Source organism: Cupressus sempervirens, chromosome 2 (assembly GCF_028749045.1).
Source record: "Cupressus sempervirens isolate cs-2001-9-10 chromosome 2, ASM2874904v1, whole genome shotgun sequence".
NCBI classification, from domain to species: domain Eukaryota; kingdom Viridiplantae; phylum Streptophyta; class Pinopsida; order Cupressales; family Cupressaceae; genus Cupressus; species Cupressus sempervirens.
This window is the reverse complement of record NC_143119.1, coordinates 560,015,107-560,037,411: the sequence shown is the minus strand read 5'-3', so window position 1 is coordinate 560,037,411 and position 22,305 is coordinate 560,015,107. Positions and strand designations below refer to the sequence as shown.

At 51.6% G+C, this 22,305-nt stretch overlaps 2 pseudogenes; both read right to left on the bottom strand.

The window, feature by feature from the left end:
* Nucleotides 1-18,791: 18,791 nt before the first annotated feature.
* Nucleotides 18,792-19,577, bottom strand: LOC149574026 (25S ribosomal RNA; annotated as a pseudogene; the record flags this gene model as incomplete).
* Nucleotides 19,578-20,743, bottom strand: LOC149574025 (25S ribosomal RNA; annotated as a pseudogene).
* Between the last annotated feature and the right edge of the window lie 1,562 nt (nt 20,744-22,305).

Here is a 22,305-nt window from a genome sequence, read left to right as displayed (position 1 = left end):
CCGGCCCCCCTCTCAATCCCAAGGCTCTACCGATCGGCAAAAAACTTAGGGTGGAGAGTGGACCCTTGATGAAATTAGGGACGTCGAGCAATGCACCCGTGCAACCATCTCTTTCCTTCTTGCCGTCCGGGCAGGATAAAAATGCAATGATAGAACGTGCCAATGAGACAGAGCCCTTGGCTAAAAGATACAACTCCATACACACTCAGCAACAAGCGCATCTTAGAATCGAACACCAAATGTGCAGTGTGTTGCAAGCCGTGCAGACACCTACATATAGGGTATATCCATCAAAACAAAGCGACAAGTACTTCCCACCAGCTCCGCCATTGCGATTACTGAATGGGATAATACTCACCGCCACAGATTAATGACCATCATTACCGTCTCAGAATAGATACAAGCACATCGAGCTTCATCCGATCAGCTGGATGAATTTCACCTTGAAGGGGCCCAATCCAAAAGTTTCGGAGGTCATCTCCTGGAACTCTCAAGAACAAGGCCCATCTTACATGCAAACTCTGCTACTGCGCAAACATAGGTTGCAATTAAAGAGAAATTGCAAGGCCGTCACAATGGCCCGAGGCCAATGCTCCGACTAAGTCAATTTTCTCTTGCAATCACCATGCCGCCGTTCACAGAGAGATCTCCCCATTCACTTGTGACGCGACGCACAATCCAAGGGCTAGACGCGAGCTCGCCCTTGAAAGGCCACTTTCTAAGGCATCCCCCGATGACACATTGGAACGACAACCACTGTCGAACCATTCCCAATGTTGTGCCGATCGAGTTGGCACAGAGGCAACCAAACAGCCATCCACAACACTGTTTTTGGAGCTCGGCCAGATCAGCTCGGCCAGAACGGCTCGGCCAGCATGGCTCGGCCAGAACGGCTCACCCAGATCGGCTTGGCCAGCATGGCTCGGCCAGAACGGCTCGCACAGATTGGCTTGGCCAGAACGGCTCGCCCAGATCGGCTCGGCCAGCATGGCTCGGCCAGAATGGCTCGCCCAGATCGGCTCGGCCAGAGTGGCTCGCCCAGATCGGCTCGGCCAGCATGGCTCGGCCAGCCTTGGTGAGAGTACTTGGAACCATCAAGAACAAAGCCCAATCATACATGCAAACTCTGCTATGCGCAAACATAGGTTGCAATTATAGAGAAATTGCAAGGCCATCACAATGGCCCGAGGCCAATGCTCTGACTACTAAGTCAATTTTCTCTTGCAATCGGCATGCCGCCGTTCACAAAGAGATCTCCCCATTCACTTGTGACGAAGCACAATCCAAGTGCTAGACGCGAGCTCGCCCTTGAAAGGCCGCGTTCCAAGACATCCCGATGACACATTGGAATGACAGCCGTTGTCGAACCATTCCCAATGTTGTGCCGATCGAGTTGGCACAGAGGTGACCAAATAGCCATCCACGACACTATTTTTGGAGCTCGGCCAGATCGGCTCGGCCAGCATGGCTCAGCCAGAACGGCTTGCCCAGATCGGCTCGCCCAGCATGGCTCGGCCACAACGGCTCGCCCAGATCGGCTCGGCCAGAATGGATCGCCCAGATCAGGTCGGCCAGAATGGCTTGCCCAGAACGGCTCGGCAGGATCGGGTCGGCCAGAATGGCTCGCCCAAATCGGCTCGGCCAGCATGGCTCGGCCAGAACGGCTCAGCCAGATCGGGATGATGACTTGATGAACGGACTTAGAGATTCGACTTGGTGGGCCAACCTGGTGGGGTGACTTGATGAACGCACTTGAAGGGTCGACTTGGTGGGGTGACTCTATGAACGGACCTAAAGAGTTGACTTGGTGAGAGTACTTGGCGGGGTGACTCGATGAAAGGTCTTAAAGTGTCGACTTGGTGAGAGTACTTGGTGGGGCGACTTGATGAACGCACTTGAAGAATCGACTTGGTTAGAGTACTTGGTGGGTCGACTTGATGAATGGACTCAAAGAGTCGACTTGGTGAGAGTACCTGGTGGCTCGCCTTGATGAGTAGACTTAAAGAGTCAACTTGGTGAGAGTACTTGGCAGGGTGAACTGATGAACGAACATAAAGAGTCGGCTTGGTGGGAGTACTTGGTGGGCCGACCTGGTCGGGTGACTTTATGGACGGACTTAAAGAGTCGACTTGGATAGATTACTTGTTCTGGTGACTTGATGAACGGACTTCGAGAGTCGACTTGGTGGGGTGACTTGATGAAAGGACTTAAAGGGTCGACTTGGTGAGAGTACTTGGCGGGGCGACTTGATGAATGGACTTAAAGGGTCGACTTGGCGGGGTGACTTGATGAACGGACCTAAAGAGTTGACTTGGTGAGAGTACTTGGCGGGGTGAACTAATGAACGGACTTAAAGAGTCGACTTGGTGAGAGTAGTTGTTCTGGTGACTTGATGAACGGACTTAAAGAGTCGGCTTGGCGGGGTGACTTGATGAAAGGACTTAAAAAGTCGACTTGGTCGGGTGACTCGATGAACGAACTTAGAGGGTCAACTTTGCGGGGTGACCTGATGAACGGACCTAAAGAGTTGACTTGGTGAGAGTACTCGGTGGGGTGACCTGATGAACAGACTTAGAGAGTCGACTTGGTGAGAGTCCTTGGTGGGCCGACCTGGTTGGGTGACTTCGTGAACTGACTTAAAGAGTTGACTTGGTGGGAGTACTTGGTGGGGTGACTTGATGAACGGACTTCAAGGGTCGACTTGGCGAGGTGACTTGATGAACGGTCCTTAAGAGTTGACTTGGTGAGAGTACTTGGTGTGGTGACTTGATGAAAAGACTTAAAGAGTCAAATTGGTGAGAGTACTTGGTGGGGTGACTTGATGAACGCACTTGAAGGGTCGACTTGGTGGGGTGACTTTATGAACGGACCTAAAGAGTTGACGTGGTGAGAGTGCTTGGTGGGGTGACTTGATGAACATAGTTAAAGAGTCGACTTGGTGAGAGTAGTTGGTCGGGTGATTTGATGAACGCACTCGAAGAATCGACTTGGTTAGAGTACTTGGTGGGGTGACTTGATGAACGGACTTAAAGATTCGACTTGGTGGGCTGACCTGGCGGGGTGACTTGATGAACGGAGTTAGAGAGTCAACTTGGTGAGAGTACTTGGTGGGCCGACCTGGCCGGGTGACTTGATGAACAAACTTAAAGAGTCGACTTGGTGAGAGTACCCGGTGGGCTGACCTGGTCACGTGACTTGATGAATGGACTTAAAGAGTCGACTTGGTGGGCCGACTTGGCCGGGTGACTTGATGAACGAACTTAAAGGGTCGACTTGGTGGGTCGAACTAGCGGGGTGACTTGGTGAGAGTACTTGGTGGGCTGACCTGGCAGGGTGACTTGATGAACGAACTTAGAGAGTTGACTTTGTGAGAGTACTTGGTGGGTCGAACTGGCGGGGTGACTTGATGAACGTACTTAAAGAGTCGACCTGGTGAGAGAACTTGGTGGGCCGAGCTGGCGGGGTGAATTGATGAACGAACCTAAAGAGTCGACTTTGTGAGAGTACTTGGTGGGCCGACCTGGCGGGGTGAGTTGATGATCGAACTTAAAGGGTCGACTTGGTGAGAGTACTTGGTGGGCCGACCTGGCGGGGTGACTTGATGAACGAACTTAAAGAGTCGACTTGGTGAGAGTACTCGGTGGGGTGACCTGATGAACAAACCTAAAGAGTCGACCTGGTGAGAGTACTTGGTGGGCCGACCTGGCGGGGTGACTTGGTGAGCAAACTTAAAGAGTCGACTTGGTGAGAGTAGTTGGTGGGCTGACCTGGCGGGGTGACTTGATGAACGAACTTAAAGAGTTGACCTGGTGGGCCAACTTGGCAGAGTGACTTCATGAACGAACTTAAAGAGTCCACTCAGTGGGCTGACCTGGCAGGGTGACTTGATGAACGAACTTAAAGAGTCGACTTGGTGAGAGTAATTTGTGGGCTGACCTGGCGGGGTGACTTGATGAATGAACTTAAAGAGTCGACTTGGTGGGGTGACTTGATGAACGCACTTGAAGGGTCGACTTGGTGGGGTGACTCTATGAACGGACCTAAAGAGTTGACTTGGTGAGAGTACTTGGTGGGGTGACTCGATGAAAGGACTTAAAGAGTTGACTTGGTGAGAGTACTTGGTGGCTCGACTTTATGAGCAGACTTAAAGAGTCCACTTGGTGAGAGTGGGCCTAACGGGGCGATGTGGTGAGTGGGCCTAATGGGGCGAGTTGGTGGGGCAACTTGGCGAGTGGTATTAGAGAGCCGACGTGGTGAGGCGACTCGGCGAGTTGGTTTGTTGAGATGACATAGTGAGCTGACTTGGCGAGTCGACCCGGTGAGCGAACTTAAAGAGTCGACTTGGCAACGTACTCGAGTCGACTTGGTGAGGCGACCCGGCGAGCGGGCTCAAAGAGTCAACATGGTGAGGCGACTCATTTAGTCAACATGGTGAGGCAACTCATGGTGAGGAGCTATCCTTGAGGCGACTTGGTGGGCCTACTTGATTAGTCGACTTGGTGAGCCGACCTGACGAGCTAACACGGTGAGCGGGCTTAAAGAGGCGATGACTTGGTGGGGTAACTCGGCAAGCCAACTTATCGAGGCGAGATGGTGAGTCGACTTGGTGAGCTGACTTGGTGAGCGCACTTAAAGAGTCAACTTCGTGAGGTGACTCGGCGAGTTAGCCCGCTGATGCGACTTCGGCGGGCCGACCTGGTGAACGAACTTAAAGAGGCGACTTGGGCGGGCTGACCTGGCGAGCGAACTTAAAGAGTTGACTTGGCAACGCACTTGAACAATTGAATTGGTGAGCTGACATGGTGAGTGGGCTTAGAGAAGCAACTCAGCGGGGTGACTTGATGAACGGACTTAAAGGGTCAACTTGGCGGGGTGACTTGATGAACGGACCTAAAGAGTTGACTTGGTGAGAGTACTTGGCAGGGTGAACTGATGAACGGACTTAAAGAGTCGACTTGGTGGGAGTACTTGGTGGGCCGACTTGATGAACGGACTTAAAGAGTCGGCTTGGCGTGGTGACTTGATGAAAGGACTTAAACAGTCGACTTGGTCGGGTGACTCGATGAACGAACTTAGAGGGTCGACTTTGCGGGGTGACCTGATGAACGGACCTAAAGAGTTGAATTGGTGAGAGTACTAGGTGGGGTGACCTAATGAACAGACTTAGAGAGTCGACTTGGTGAGAGTCCTTGGTGGGCCGACCTGGTTGGGTGACTTCGTGAACTGACTTAAAGAGTCGACTTGGTGGGAGTACTTGGTGGGGTGACTTGATGAACGGACTTCAAGGGTCGACTTGGCGAGGTGACTTGATGAACGGTCCTAAAGAGTTGACTTGGTGAGAGTACTTGGTGTGGTGACTTGATGAAAAGACTTAAAGAGTCGAATTGGTGAGAGTACTTGGTTGGGTGACTTGATGAACGTACTTGAAGGGTCGACTTGGTGGGGTGACTTTATGAACGGACCTAAAGAGTTGACGTGGTGAGAGTGCTTGGTGGGGTGACTTGATGAACATAGTTAAAGAGTCGACTTGGTGAGAGTAGTTGGTCGGGTGACTTGATGAACGCACTCGAAGAATCGACTTGGTTAGAGTACTTGGTGGGGTGACTTGATGAATGGACTTAAAGATTCGACTTGGTGGGCCGACCTGGCGGGGTGACTTGATGAACGGACTTAGAGAGTTGACTTGGTGAGAGTACTTGGTGGGCCGACCTGGCTGGGTGACTTGATGAACAAACTTAAAGAGTTGACTTGGTGAGAGTACCCGGTGGGCTGACCTGGTCACGTGACTTGATGAATGGACTTAAAGAGTCAACTTAGTGGGCTGACTTGGTGGGTCGAACTAGCGGGGTGACTTGGTGAGAGTACTTGGTGGGCTGACCTGGCAGGGTGACTTGATGAATGAACTTAGAGAGTCGACTTTGTGAGAGTACTTGGTGGGTCGAACTGGCGGGGTGACTTGATGAACGAACTTAAAGAGTCGACCTGGTGAGAGAACTTGGTGGGCCGAGCTGGCAGGGTGAATTGATGAACAAACCTAAAGAGTCGACTTTGTGAGAGTACTTGGTGGGCCGACCTGGCGGGGTGAGTTGATGACCGAACTTAAAGGGTCGACTTGGTGAGAGTACTTGGTGGGCCGACCTGGCGGGGTGACTTGATGAACGAACTTAAAGAGTTGACTTGGTGAGAGTACTCGGTGGGGTGACCTTATGAACAAACCTAAAGAGTCAACCTGGTGAGAGTACTTGGTGGGTCGACCTGGCGGGGTGACTTGGTGAGCAAACTTAAAGAGTCGACTTGGTGAGAGTAGTTGGTGGGCTGACCTGGCGGGGTGACTTGATGAACGAACTTAAAGAGTCGACCTGGTGGGCCGACTTGGCAGAGTGACTTCATGAACGAACTTAAAGAGTCCACTCGGTGGGCCGACCTGTCGGGGTGACTTGATGAACGAACTTAAAGAGTCGACTTGGTGAGAGTAATTTGTGGGCTGACCTAGCGGGGTGACTTGATGAATGAACTTAAAGAGTCGACTTGGTGGGGTGACTTGATGAAGGCACTTGAAGGGTCGACTTGGTGGGGTGACTCTATGAACGGACCTAAAGAGTTGACTTGGTGAGAGTACTTGGTGGGGTGACTCGATGAAAGGACTTAAAGAGTCGACTTGGTGAGAGTACTTGGTGGCTCGACTTTATGAGTAGACTTAAAGAGTCCACTTGGTGAGAGTGGGCCTATCGGGGCGATGTGGTGAGTGGGCCTAATGGGGCGAGTTGGTAGGGTGACTTGGCGAGTGGTATTAGCGAGCCGATGTGGTGAGGCGACTTGGCGAGTTGGTTCGTTGAGATGACATGGTGAGCTGACTTGGCGAGTCGACCCGGCGAGCGAACTTAAAGAGTCAACTTGGCGACGTACTCGAGTTGACTTGGTGAGGCAACCCGGCGAGCGGGCTCAAAGAGTCAACATGGTGAGGCGACTCATGGTGAGGAGCTATCCTTGAGGCGACTTGGTGGGCCTACTTGATTAGTCGACTTGGTGAGCCGACCTGACGAGTTGACACGGTGAGCGGGCTTAAAGAGGCGACGACTTGGTGGGGTAACTCGGCAAGCCAACTTATCGAGGTGAGATGGTGAGTCGACTTGGTGAGCTGACTTGGTGAGTGCACTTAAAGAGTCAACTTCGTGAGGTGACTCGGCGAGTTAGCCCGCTGATGCAACTTGGGGAGGCCGACCTGGCAAACAAACTTAAAGAGGGGACTTGGGCGGGCTGACCTGGCGAGCGAACTTAAAGAGTTGACTTGGCAATGCACTTGAACAATCGACTTGGTGAGCTGACATGGTGAGTGGGCTTAGAGAAGCAACTCGGCGGGGCGACTTGATGAACGGACTTAAAGGGTCGACTTGGCGGGGTGACTTGATGAACGGACCTAAAGAGTTGACTTGGTGAGAGTACTTGGCGGGGTGAACTGATGAACGGACTTAAAGAGTCGACTTGGTCGGAGTACTTGGTGGGCTGACTTGATGAACGGACTTATAGAGTCGACTTGGTGAGAGTAGTTGTTCTGGTGACTTGATGAACGGACTTAAAGAGTCGGCTTGGCAGGGTGACTTGATGAAAGGACTTAAATAGTCGACTTGGTCGGGTGACTCGATGAACGAACTTAGAGGGTCGACTTTGCGGGGTGACCTGATGAACGGACCTAAAGAGTTGACTTGGTGAGAGTACTCGGTGGGGTGACCTGATGAACAGACTTAGAGAGTCGACTTGGTGAGAGTCCTTGGTGGGCCGACCTGGTTGGGTGACTTCGTGAACTGACTTAAAGAGTCGACTTGGTGGGAGTAGTTGGTGGGGTGACTTGATGAACGGACTTCAAGGGTCGACTTGGCGAGGTGACTTGATGAACGGTCCTAAAGAGTTGACTTGGTGAGAGTACTTGGTTTGGTGACTTGACTTAAAGAGTCAAATTGGTGAGAGTACTTGGTGGGGTGACTTGATGAACGCACTTGAAGGGTCGACTTGGTGGGGTGACTTTATGAACGGACCTAAAGAGTTGACGTGGTGAGAGTGCTTGGTGGGGTGACTTGATGAACATAGTTAAAGAGTCGACTTGGTGAGAGTAGTTGGTCGGGTGACTTGATGAACGCACTCAAAGAATTGACTTGGTTAGAGTACTTGGTGGGGTGACTTGATGAACGGATTTAAAGATTCGACTTGGTGGGCCGACCTGGCGGGGTGACTTGATGAACGGACTTAGAGAGTCGACTTGGTGAGAGTACTTGGTGGGCCGACCTGGCCGGGTGACTTGATGAACAAACTTAAAGAGTCGACTTGGTGAGAGTACCCGGTGGGTTGACTTGGTCACGTGACTTGATGAACGGACTTAAAGAGTCGACTTGGTGGGCCGACTTGGTGGGTCGAACTAGCGGGGTGACTTGGTGAGAGTACTTGGTGGGCTGACCTGGCAGGGTGACTTGATGAACAAACTTAGAGAGTCGACTTTGTGAGAGTACTTGGTGGGTCGAACTGGCGGGGTGACTTGATGAACGAACTTAAAGAGTCGACCTTGTGAGAGAACTTGGTGGGCCGAGCTGGCGGGGTGAATTGATGAACGAACCTAAAGAGTCGACTTTGTGAGAGTACTTGGTGGGCCGACCTGGCGGGGTGAGTTGATGACCGAACTTAAAGGGTCGACTTGGTGAGAGTACTTGGTGGGCCGACCTGCTGGGGCGACTTGATGAACGAACTTAAAGTGTCAACTTGGTGAGAGTACTCGGTGGGGTGACCTGATGAACAAACCTAAACAGTCGACTTGGTGAGAGTACTTTGTGGGCCGACCTGGCGGGGTGACTTGGTGAGCAAACTTAAAGAGTCGACTTGGTGAGAGTAGTTGGTGGGCTGACCTGGCGGGGTGACTTGATGAACGAACTTAAAGAGTCGACCTGCTGGGCCGACTTGGCAGAGTGACTTCATGAACAAACTTAAAGAGTCCACTCGGTGGGCCGACCTGGCGGGGTGAATTAATGAACGAACTTAAAGAGTCAACTTGGAGAGAGTAATTTGTGGGCTGACCTGGCGGGGTGACTTGATGAATGAACTTAAAGAGTCGACTTGGTGGGGTGACATGATGAATGCACTTGAAGGGTCGACTTGGTGGGGTGACTCTATGAACGGACCTAAAGAGTTGACTCGGTGAGAGTACTTGGTGGGGTGACTCGATGAAAGGACTTAAAGAGTCAACTTGGTGAGAGTACTTGGTGGCTCGACTTTATGAGCAGACTTAAAGAGTCCACTTGGTGAGAGTGGGCCTAACGGGGTGATGTGGTGAGTGGGCCTAACGGGGCGAGTGGTATTAGAGAGCCGACGTGGTGAGGCGACTCAGCGAGTTGGTTCGTTGGGATGACATGGTGAGCTGACTTGGCGAGTCAACCCGGCGAGCGAACTTAAAGAGTCGACTTGGCAACGTACTCGAGTCGACTTGGTGAGGCGACCCGGCGAGCGAGCTCAAAGAGTCAACATGGTGAGGCGACTCATTGAGTCAACATGGTGAGGCGACTCATGGTGAGGAGCTATCCTTGAGGTGACTTGGTGGGCCTACTTGATTAGTCGACTTGGTGAGCCGACCTGACGAGCTGACACGGTGAGCGGGCTTAAAGAGGTGACGACTTGGTGGGGTAACTCGGCAAGCCAACTTATCGAGGCGAGATGGTGAGTCGACTTGGTGAGCTGACTTGGTGAGCGCACTTAAAGAGTCAACTTCGTGAGGTGACTCGGCGAGTTAGCCCGCTGATGCGACTTGGGCGGGTTGACCTGGCGAATGAACTTAAAGAGGTGACTTGGGCGGGCTGACCTGGCGAGCGAACTTAAAGAGTTGACTTGGCAACGCACTTGAACAATCAACTTGGTGAGCTGACATGGTGAGTGGGCTTAGAGAAGCAACTCGGCGGGGCGACTTGATGAACAGACTTAAAGGGTCGACTTGGCGGGGTGACTTGATGAACGGACCTAAAGAGTTGACTTGGTGAGAGTACTTGGCGGGGTGAACTGATGAACGGACTTAAAGAGTCGACTTGGTGGGAGTACTTGGTGGGCAGACTTGATGAACGGACTTATAGAGTCGACTTGGTGACAGTAGTTGTTCTGGTGACTTGATGAACAGACTTAAAGAGTCGAAATGGCGGGGTGACTTGATGAAAGGACTTAAACAGTCGACTTGGTCGGGTGACTCGATGAACGAACTTAGAGGGTCAACTTTGTGGGGTGACCTGACGAACGGACCTAAAGAGTTGACTTGGTGAGAGTACTCGGTGGGGTGACCTGATGAACAGACTTAGAGAGTCGACTTGGTGAGAGTCCTTGGTGGGCTGACCTGGTTGGGTGACTTCGTGAACTGACTTAAAGAGTCGACTTGGTGGGAGTACTTGTTGGGGTGACTTGATGAACAGACTTCAAGGGTCGACTTGGCGAGGTGACTTGATGAACGGTCCTAAAGAGTTGACTTGGTGAGAGTACTTGGTGTGGTGACTTGATGAAAAGACTTAAAGAGTCGAATTGGTGAGAGTACTTGGTGGGGTGACTTGATGAACGCACTTGAAGGGTCGACTTGGTGGGGTGACTTTATGAACGGACCTAAAGAGTTGACGTGGTGAGAGTGCTTGGTGGGGTGACTTGATGAACATAGTTAAAGAGTCGACTTGGTGAGAGTAGTTGGTCGGGTGACTTGATGAACGCACTCGAAGAATCGACTTGGTTAGAGTACTTGGTGGGGTGACTTGATGAACGGACTTAAAGATTCGACTTGGTAGGCCGACCTGGCAGGGTGACTTGATGAACGGACTTAGAGAGTCGACTTGGTGAGAGTACTTGGTGGGCTGACCTGGCCGGGTGACTTGATGAACAAACTTAAAGAGTCGACTTGGTGAGAGTACCCGGTGGGCTGACCTGGTCACGTGACTTGATGAACGGACTTAAAGAGTCAACTTGGTGGGCCGACTTGGCCGGGTGACTTGATGAACGAACTTAAAGGGTCAACTTGGTGGGTCGAACTAGCAGGGTGACTTGGTGAGAGTACTTGGTGGGCTGACCTGGCAGGGTGACTTGATGAACGAACTTAGAGAGTAGACTTTGTGAGAGTACTTGATGGGTCGAACTGGCGGGGTGACTTGATGAACGAACTTAAAGAGTTGACCTGGTGAGGGAACTTGGTGGGCCGAGCTGGCGGGGTGAATTGATGAACAAACCTAAAGAGTCGACTTTGTGAGAGTACTTGGTGGGCCGACCTGGCGGGGTGAGTTGATGACCGAACTTAAAGGGTCGACTTGGTGAGAGTACTTGGTGGGCCGACCTGGCGGGGCGACTTGATGAACGAACTTAAAGAGTCAACTTGGTGAGAGTACTCGGTGGGGTGACCTGATGAACAAAACTAAAGAGTCGACCTGGTGAGAGTACTTGGTGGGCCGACCTGGCGGGGTGACTTGGTGAGCAAACTTAAAGAGTTGACTTGGTGAGAGTAGTTGTGGGCTGACCTGGCGGGGTGACTTGATGAACAAACTTAAAGAGTCGACCTGGTGGGCCGACTTGGCAGAGTGACTTCATGAACGAACTTAAAGAGTCCACTCGGTGGGCCGACCTGGCGGGGTGACTTGATGAACGAACTTAAAGAGTCGACTTGGTGAGAGTAATTTGTGGGCTGACCTGGCAGGGTGACTTGATGAATGAACCTAAAGAGTTGACTTGGTGGGGTGACTTGATGAACGCACTTGAAGGGTCGACTTGGTTGGGTGACTCTATGAACGGACCTAAAGAGTTGACTTGGTGAGAGTAATTGGTGGGGTGACTCGATGAAAGGACTTAAAGAGTCGACTTGGTGAGAGTACTTGGTGGCTCGACTTTATGAGCAGACTTAAAGAGTCCACTTGGTGAGAGTGGGCCTAACGGGGCAATGTGGTGAGTGGGCCTAACGGGGCGAGTTGGTGGGGCGACTTGGCGAGTGGTATTATCGAGCCGACGTGGTGAGGCGACTCGGCGAGTTGGTTCATTAAGATGATATGGTGAGCTGACTTGGTGAGTTGACCCGGCGAGCGAACTTAAAGAGTCAACTTGGCAACGTACTCGAGTCGACTTGGTGAGGCGACCCGGCGAGCAGGCTCAAAGAGTCAACATGGTGAGGTGACTCATTGAGTCAACATGGTGAGGCGACTCATGGTGAGGAGCTATCCTTGAGGCGACTTGGTGGGCCTACTTGATTAGTTGACTTGGTGAGCTGACTTGACGAGCTGACACGGTGAGCGGGCTTAAAGAGGCGACGACTTGGTGGGGTAACTCAGCAAGCCAACTTATCGAGGCGAGATGGTGAGTCGACTTGGTGAGCTGACTTGGTGAGCGCACTTAAAGAGTCAACTTCGTGAGGTGACTCGGCGAGTTAGCCCGCTGATGCGACTTCGGCGGGCCGACCTGGCGAACGAACTTAAAGAGGCGACTTGGGCGGGCTGACCTGGCGAGCAAACTTAAAGAGTTGACTTGGCAACGCACTTGAACAATCGACTTGGTGAGCTGACATGGTGAGTGGGCTTAGAGAAGCAACTCGGTGGGGCGACTTGATGAACGGACTTAAAGGGTCGACTTGACGGGGTGACTTGATGAACGGACCTAAAGAGTTGACTTGGTGAGAGTACTTGGCGGGGTGAACTGATGAATGGAATTAAAGAGTCGACTTGGTGGGAGTACTTGGTGGGCCGACTTGATGAACGGACTTATAGAGTCGACTTGGTGAGAGTAGTTGTTCTGGTGACTTGATGAACGGACTTAAAGAGTTGGCTTGGCGGGGTGACTTGATGAAAGGACTTAAACAGTCGACTTGGTCGGGTGACTCGATGAACGAACTTAGAGGGTCAACTTTGCGGGGTGACCTGATGAACAGACCTAAAGAGTTGACTTGGTGAGAGTACTAGGTGGGGTGACCTGATGAACAGACTTAGAGAGTCGACTTGGTGAGAGTACTTGGTGGGCCGACCTGGCCGGGTGACTTGATGAACAAACTTAAAGAGTCGACTTGGTGAGAGTACTCGGTGGGCTGACCTGGTCACGTGACTTGATGAACGGACTTAAAGAGTCGACTTGGTGGGCTGACTTGGCCGGGTGACTTGATGAACGAACTTAAAGGTTCGACTTGGTGGGTCGAACTAGCGGGGTGACTTGGTGAGAGTACTTGGTGGGCTGACCTGGCAGGGTGACTTGATGAACGAACTTAGAGAGTCGACTTTGTGAGAGTACTTGGTGGGTCGAACTGGCAGGGTGACTTGATGAATGAACTTAAAGAGTCGACCTGGTGAGAGAACTTGGTGGGCCGAGCTGGCGGGGTGAATTGATGAACGAACCTAAAGAGTCAACTTTGTAAGAGTACTTGGTGGGCCGACCTGGCGGGGTGAGTTGATGACCGAACTTAAAGGGTCGACTTGGTGAGAGTACTTGGTGGGCCAACCTGGCGGGGCGACTTGATGAACGAACTTAAAGAGTCGACTTGGTGAGAGTACTCGGTGGGGTGACTTGATGAACAAACCTAAAGAGTCGACCTGGTGAGAGTACTTGGTGGGCCGACCTGGCGGGGTGACTTGGTGAGCAAACTTAAAGAGTCGACTTGGTGAGAGTAGTTGGTGGGCTGACCTGGCAGGGTGACTTGATGAACGAACTTAAAGAGTCGACCTGGTGGGCCGACTTGGCAGAGTGACTTCATGAAGGAACTTAAAGAGTCCACTCGATGGGCCGACCTGGCGGGGTGACTTGATGAACGAACTTAAAGAGTCGACATGGAGAGAGTAATTTGTGGGCTGACCTGGCAGGGTGACTTGATGAATGAACTTAAAGAGTCGACTTGGTGGGTTGACTTGATGAAGGCACTTGAAGGGTCGACTTGGTGGGGTGACTCTATGAACGAACCTAAAGAGTTGACTTGGTGAGAGTACTTGGTGGGGTGACTCGATGAAAGGACTTAAAGAGTCGACTTGGTGAGAGTACTTGGTGGCTCGACTTTATGAGCAGACTTAAAGAGTCCACTTGGTGAGAGTGGGCCTAACGGGGCGATGTGGTGAGTGGGCCTAACGGGGCGAGTTGGTGGGGCGACTTGGCGAGTGGTATTAGAGAGCCGACCTGGTGAGGCGACTCGGCGAGTTGGTTCGTTGAGATGACATGGTGAGCTGACTTGGCGAGTCGACCCGGCGAGCGAACTTAAAGAGTCAACTTGGCAACGTACTCGAGTCGACTTGGTGAGGCGACCCGACGAGTGGGCTCAGAGAGTCAACATGGTGAGGTGACTCATTGAGTCAACATGGTGAGGCGACTCATGGTGAGGAGCTATCCTTGAGGTGACTTGGTGGGCCTACTTGATTAGTCGACTTGGTGAGCCGACCTGACGAGCTGACACGGTGAGCGGGCTTAAAGAGGCAACGACTTGGTGGGGTAACTCGGCAAGCCAACTTATCGAGGCGAGATGGTGAGTCGACTTGGTGAGCTGACTTGGTGAGTGCACTTAAAGGGTCAACTTTGTGAGGTGACTCGGCTAGTTAGCTCGCTGATGCGACTTGGGCGGGCCGACCTGGCGAACAAACTTAAAGAGGCAACTTGGGCGGGCTGACCTGGCGAGCGAACTTAAAGAGTTGACTTGGCAATGTACTTGAACAACCGACTTGGCGAGCTGACATGGTGAGTGGGCTTAGAGAAGCAACTTGGCGGGGTGACTTGATGAACGGACTTAAAGGGTCGACTTGATGAACGGACCTAAAGAGTTGACTTGGTGAGAGTACTTGGCGGGGTGAACTGATGAATGGACTTAAAGAGTCGACTTGGTGGGAGTACTTGGTGGGCCGACTTGATGAACGGACTTACAGAGTCGACTTGGTGAGAGTAGTTGTTCTGGTGACTTGATGAACGGACTTAAAGAGTCCGCATGGTGGGGTGACTTGATGAAAGGACTTAAACAGTCGACTTGGTCGGGTGACTCGATGAACGAACTTAGAGGGTCGACTTTGCGGGGTGACTTGATGAACGGACCTAAAGAGTTGACTTGGTGAGAGTACTTGGTTGGGTGACTCTATGAAAGGACTTAAAGAGTCGACTTGGTGAGAGTACTTGGTGGCTCGACTTTATGAGCAGACTTAAAGAGTCCACTTTGTGAGAGTGGGCCTAACGGGGCGATGTGGTGAGTGGGCCTAACGGGGCGAGTTGGTGGGGCGACTTGGCGAGTGGTATTAGAGAGCCGACGTGGTGAGGCGACTCGGCGAGTTGGTTCATTGAGATGACATGGTGAGCTGACTTGGCGAGTCAACCTGGCGAGCGAACTTAAAGAGTCGACTTGGCAACGTACTCGAGTCAACTTGGTGAGGCGACCCGGTGAGCGGGCTAAAAGAGTCAACATGGTGAGAAGACTCATTGAGTCAACATGGTGAGGCGACTCATGGCAAGGAGCTATCCTTGAGGTGACTTGGTGGGCCTACTTGATTAGTCGACTTGGTGAGCCGACCTGACGAGCTGACACGATGAGCGGGCTTAAAGAGGCGACGACTTGGTGGGGTAACTCGGCAAGCCAACTTATCGAGGCGAGATGGTGAGTCGACTTGGTGAGCTGACTTGGTGAGCGCACTTAAAGAGTCAACTTCGTGAGGTGACTCGGTGAGTTAGCCCGCTGATGCGACTTGGGCGGGCTGACCTGGCGAACGAACTTAAAGAGGCGACTTGGGCGGGCTGACCTGGGGAGCGAACTTAAAGTGTTGACTTGGCAACATACTTGAACAATCAACTTGGTGAGCTGACATGGTGAGTGGGCTTAGAGAAGCAACTCGGCGGGGCGACTTGGCGAGCACACCTGCTGGGGCAAGGTGGTAAAACAACTAGGTGATTCGACTTGGTGAGCTGACTTAGGGAGCTGACTTGGTGAGCGAACTTAAGGGGTCGACTTGGTGAGGCAACCTGAATAGTCGACTCGGTGAGGTGACTTGGGGAGCCGACATGGTGAGCGGTCTTAAAGAAGAGGCGACCTGGTGGGGCAACTTGGTGAGGCGAGACGGTAAGTCATCTTGGTGAGCCGGCTTGATGAGCTGTGAGTGGACTTAAAGAGTCAATTCTTGATTTGGCAAAGACCACATGGTTAGATGACTTGGTGAGCCGACCTGGCTAGCAAAATTGGCAAGCAAACTTATAGAATCGACTTGCTGTCCCCAGCCAGGATCGCACGCCTGGGTCGACCCAACTTGGGTCACCCGACTAGGTCAACCCATCTCTGTCGCCCCAGCCTCGGGCGAGCCGACTGGGTCGCCAGAGTGGGTCGACGAGGGGAAAAAAAAAAAAAAAAAATCATGAGAGGCCCTGTACAGCGAAAAGCGCAAAATTTTTGGCATTACAAAAAAAAAAAAAAAAAACAAGTTACCCGCTTTTGGATCACGCACAAGTTTCAGTTCACGTATTGCCGAGCCGACTCGAGGCGTTATGCCTAGCTAGTCGGATTCGAGGTAGGGTAGCCGAAACGATCCGATTTGAGAATTTTCTTTATAAAAAGAGATCATGATAGGCCTCGTAAGGCAAAAAAGAATGAAATTTTGGGAGTTAAAAAAAAAAAAACATTACCCGGTTTTGGATCGCGCACAGGGCTCGGGTCACGTAGCATCGAGGTGCCCTGGGTGACATGATTCGAGTGAAAAGTTGACAGTGGCATGAGTCGTGCAAAAACATTGGAGGCCATTAAGGCTCGAGGCGCTTTGAGTCGAGGTTGCCGAGGTGGGTCGGGTTGAAAACTTTGGGCGTTAACCAAAAAGAAAAAGTTAACCGCTTTTGGATCATGTACACGGCTCGGGGCACTTAGAATCAAGTCGAGCACGGTGACATGAGTCGTGCGAAAAATTTGGGGACGACTCAAGTCGGGGCATCCGACTCTATTCGAGTTCAAAACTTTGGGACTTGACAAAAAAAAAGAAAAAAGAAAAAGTTACCCGGTTTTGGATCACGTAAGTGACTCGGGCCACTCAGAATCAAGGCGAGTGCGATTACATGAGTCGAGGGAAAAAAAATGGAGGCGGTTAAGGCTCGAGGCAATTTGAGTCGGGGTAGCTGAGTCGATTCGAAAACTTTGGCTATTAGCCAGAAAAAGAGTTAATCGCTTTTGGATCACGTACATGACTTGGGGCACATAGAATCAAGTCAAGCACAGTGACATGAGTGGTTCAAAAAAATTGCAGGCGATTAAGGCTCGAGGCAATTTGAGTTGGGGTTGCTGACACGATTCGGGTTAAAATCTTTGGGTGTTAACCAAAGAAGGAAGAAGTTAACCGCTTTTGGATCACGTACATGACTCGGGGCACCAAGTCGAGTACGGTGACATGAGTCCTGCGAAAAAACTGGAGGTGGTTAAGGCTCGAGGCGATACGAGTCGGGGTCGCCGACACAATTTGGGTTGAAAACTTTGGGCGTTAACCGAAAAAAAGAGTTGACCGCCTTTGGATCACGCACATGACTCGGCGCACTTAGAATCATGTCGAGCACGGTGACATGAGTCATGCAAAAAAATTGGAGGCGGTTAAGGCTCGACGCGATTCGAGTCGGGGTTCGGGTAATTCGGGCGATTCGTGTCGGGGTTGCCGACATGGTTCGAGTTGAAAACTTTGGGCATTAACCCCCCAAAAAAAAAAGGTTGACCTCTTTTGGACCACGTACATGACTCGGGGCACTTAGAATCAAGTCAAGCACGGTGACATGGGTTGTGCAAAAAATTTGGAGGCGATTCGAGTCGGGGTAGCCAACTCGATTTGAGTTCAAAACTTTGGGCGTTAACCAAAAAAATAAGTTGACCGGTTTTGGATCACGTACATGAGTCGTCTGCCCTCGCGAAAATTACAAAACCCGGGGACCCGCCTAGAATTTGCAGTCGGAAGATTTTTCTGCCCTCACGAATATTTACAAACCCCACCCGCTCAAAATTTGGACTTGGAAGTTTTTTCCGCCCTCGCGGAATTTACAAACCCCACCCGCTCGGAATTTGGCACTTGGAAAATTACGAAACCCCGCCTGCCCAAAATTTGGACTTGGAAGATTTTTCCGCCCTCACAAAAATTGCAAACCCGACCCACATGGAAAACTTTTTCGCACTTGCAGAAATCACAAAACCCCACCCGTGGGGAATTCGGCACTCCGGAGATTTTTTCGCCCTTCCGAAAATCGCAAACCCCACCAGCTCAGAATTCTGGACTCGGGAGATTTTTTTCCCCCTCGTGGAAATTCTACAAAACCCCACTCGCCCAAAATTTGGCACTCAGGAGATTTTTCTGCCCTGGCAGAAATTTCTACAAAACCCCTCCCTCCCGCCCGGAATTTGGCACTCGAGAGATTTTTCTGCCCTGGCAGAAATTGCAAACCCCACCCGCCGAGAATTTGGCACTTGGGAGATTTTTCTGCCCCAGCAGAAATTGCAAAAACCCCACCCGCCGAGAATTTGGCACTTGGGAGATTTCTTCGCACTCGCAAAAATTTTCACAAAACCCCACCCGCTCGAAATTTGGTACCTGGGAGAGTTTTCCCGCCCTCGCAAAAAATTGCAAACCCCACCCACCCAAAATTTGGCACTTGGAAGATTCTTCTCGCACTCGCACAAATTGCAAACCCCACCCGCCGGGAATTTGGCACCTTAGAGATTGTTACGTTACGAGCTCGCAAGAAAAAACCTTGCATACCCCACCCCCACTCAGAATTTGGCACTTGGGAGATTTTCTCGCCCTCGCGCAAATTACAAACCCCACCCGCCTCAGAGTCGAAAAAGGTTTTACGAATCGAGGCGACAGAGGGCTGAATCTTAGTGGATCATGGCAGCAAGGCCACTCTGCCACTTACAATACCCCATCGCTTATTTAAGTCGTCTGCAAAAGATTCTTCTCACCGATCGCTTGAAATTAATATCCAAGGTTGCTCCAACGGGCTAGTGTGCCGATCGGAGATGGCCAATGACACGGGCCCCTGGGAGTGCAAGAGCACCCCTACTGCAGGTCACGATGCAGCCGGAGAGAGATATGCGCCGCATCTAGTGTGGATTCTGACTTAGAGGCGTTCAGTCATAATCTGACACACGGTAGCTTTGCGCCACTGGCTTTTCAACCAAGCGCAATGACCAAATGTGTGAATCAACAGTTCCTCTCGTACTAAGTTGAATTACTATCACAGCGCAGATCATTAGTAGGGTAAAACTAACCTGTCTCACGACGGTCTAGACCCAGCTCACGTTCCCTATTGGTGGGTGAACAATCCAACACTTGGTGAATTCTGCTTCACAATGATAGGAAGAGCCGACATCGAAGGATCAAAAAGCAACATCGCTATGACCGCTTGGCTACCACAAGCCAGTTATCCCTGTGGTAACTTTTTTGACACCTCTAGCTTCAAATTCTGAAAGTCTAAAGGATCGATAGGCCACGCTTTCACGGTTTGTATTCGTACTGAAAATCAAAATCAAATGAGCTTTTACCCTTTTGTTCCACACGAGATTTCTATTCTCGTTGAGCTCATCTTAGGACACCTGCGTTATCTTTTAATAGATGTGCCGCCCCAGCCAAACTCCCCACCTGACAATGTCTTCCGCCCAGATCGGCGCGCCTAGACGCACCGGACACCGCGGGACATGCGGTGCTCTTCCAGCCGCTGGACCCTATCTTCGGTTGAACCGATTTCAGGGTGGGCAGGCTGTTAAAAAGAAAAGATAACTCTTCCCGGGGCCCCCGCCGACGTCTCCAAATTTCCTAACGTTGCCGTCCGCCGCCACGTCTCGGTTCGGGAATATTAACCCGATTCCCTTTCGATGATCGCGCAAAGTGCACCCTTGAAACAAGGTTTCCCCATCTCTTAGGATCGACTAACCCATGTCCAAGTGTTGTTCACATGGAACCTTTCCCCACTTCAGTCTTCAAAGTTCTCATTTGAATATTTGCTACTACCACAAAGATCTGCACCGGGGGCTGGTCCACCCAGGCTCATACCCAAGGTTTCGCAACAACCCCCACGTCCTCCTACTCATCGGAGCCTGGCACTTGCCCCGACGGTCGAGTATAGGTTGCGCACTTCAGCGCCATCCATTTTCGGGGCTAGTTGATTTGGCAGGTGAGTTGTTACACACTCCTTAGCGGATTTCGACTTCCATGACCACCGTCCTGCTGTCTTAATCAACCAACACCCTTTGTGGGATCTGGGTTAGCGCACAATTTGGCACCGTAACTCGGCTTTCGATTCATCCCGCATCGCCAGTTCTGCTTACCAAAAATGGCCCACTTGGAGCTCGCGATTCCGTGGCGTGGCTCAACAGAGCAGTCGCACCGACTTACCTATTTAAAGTTTGAGAATAGGTCAAGGGCGTTACGCCCCCGATGCCTCTAATCATTTGCTTTACCCGATAAAACTCGCACGTGAGCTCCAGCTATCCTGAGGGAAACTTCGGAGGAAACCAGCTACTAGACGGTTCGATTAGCCTTTCACCCCTATACCCAAGTCAGACGAACGATTTGCACGTCAGTATCACTGCGGGCCTCCACCAGAGTTTCCTCTGGCTTCGCCCTGCTTAGGCATAGTTCACCATCTTTCGGGTCCCAACAGGTGTGCTCGCACTCGAACCATTCACAGAAGATCAGGGTCGGTCGGCGGTGCACCCCTCGAGAGGGGATCTTTCCAGTCAGCTTCCTTGCGCCTCGTGGGTTTTCCCAACCCGCCAACTCGCACACATGTTAGACTCCTTGGTCTGTGTTTCAAGACGGGTCGGATGGAAAGCCCGCTGGCCATCGCCACGAGCGCACAGGTTCTGGACAAGCTTCAATCTCATGCACATGCACATACCGAAGAACTGGCACCGCGAGGGAACCACCCGCGAGCACCCACATCTCGACAAAAAGCATTCGTGCGATTTCTTCCCCTAGACAGACACGTTGGGCCTGCACTTGTCGGAGCATTGCAAAGACGAGCGCTCTGGTTCGCAGGAGCCTGAGAAGAACATCTCGTACGAAACCCGTTCCCCCAAAATGCTCGAATCACAAATGCTCGCAGCAGGGTCGTAATGCAAAGATGTACACCGCGCACGCGACCGAGTAAGGACACTCAGAGACATCCATTTCCCAGGCATATGCCCCCTACACACTTTTTGGTCCACCCCGTACAAACGGCCATACTTCGACAAGCCCTCCCAGAATTTTGCATCTAAAGGGAGAGATGAAACGCCTTGGGCTTATTGTCCACACAATGCAAACACCGAACGCTCTCTTTAGGGGGGAGCTAAAGAAGAGTATCTCCCGCAGAACCCACGAGCCGCAGCCGTTCGGATCGCACAGGGCAGGACAGGGCATGGAGAGTTTCTGCATCCAAACAAAAATTATCGGTAATACTCTACGCTTCTACTGGCCCAGACCACAAAGGTTGTCACAACAGTGCCATGCACTTCTGTGGGATGAGACAGTGAAGAGGCGAGCACGCACTGAGAACGCACTAGCGAATAAATTATGTGGCAACCAAACCTTTCGCCGGCCCCCCTCTCAATCCCAAGGCTCTACCGATTGGCAAAAAACTTAGGGTGGAGAGTGGACCCTTGATGAAATTAGGGACGTCGAGCAATGCACCCGTGCAATGATCTCTTTCCTTCTTTCCGTCCGGGCAGGATAAAAATGTAATGATAGAACGTGCCAATGAGACGGAGCCCTTGGCTAAAAGATACAACTCCATACACACTCAGCAACAAGCGCATCTTAGAATCGAACACCAAATGTGCAGTGTGTTGCAAGCCGTGCAGACACCTACATATAGGGTATATCCATCAAAACAAAGCAAAAAGTACTTCCCACCAGCTCCGCCATTGCGATTACGGAATGGGATAATACTCACTGCCACAGATTAATGACCATCATTACCGTCTCGGAATAGATACAAGCACATCGAGCTTCATCCGATCAGCTGGATGAATTTCACCTTGAAGGGGCCCAATCCAAAAGTTCCGGAGGTCATCTCCTGGAACTCTCAAGAACAAGGCCCATCTTACATGCAAACTCTGCTACTGCGCAAACATAGGTTGCAATTAAAGAGAAATTGCAAGGCCGTCACAATGGCCCGAGGCCAATGCTCCGACTAAGTCAATTTTCTCTTGCAATCACCATGCCGCCGTTCACAGAGAGATCTCCCCATTCACTTGTGACGCGACGCACAATCCAAGGGCTAGACGCGAGCTCGCCCTTGAAAGGCCACTTTCCAAGGCATCCCCCGATGACACATTGGAATGACAACCGCTGTTGAACCATTTCCCAATGTTGTGCCGATCGA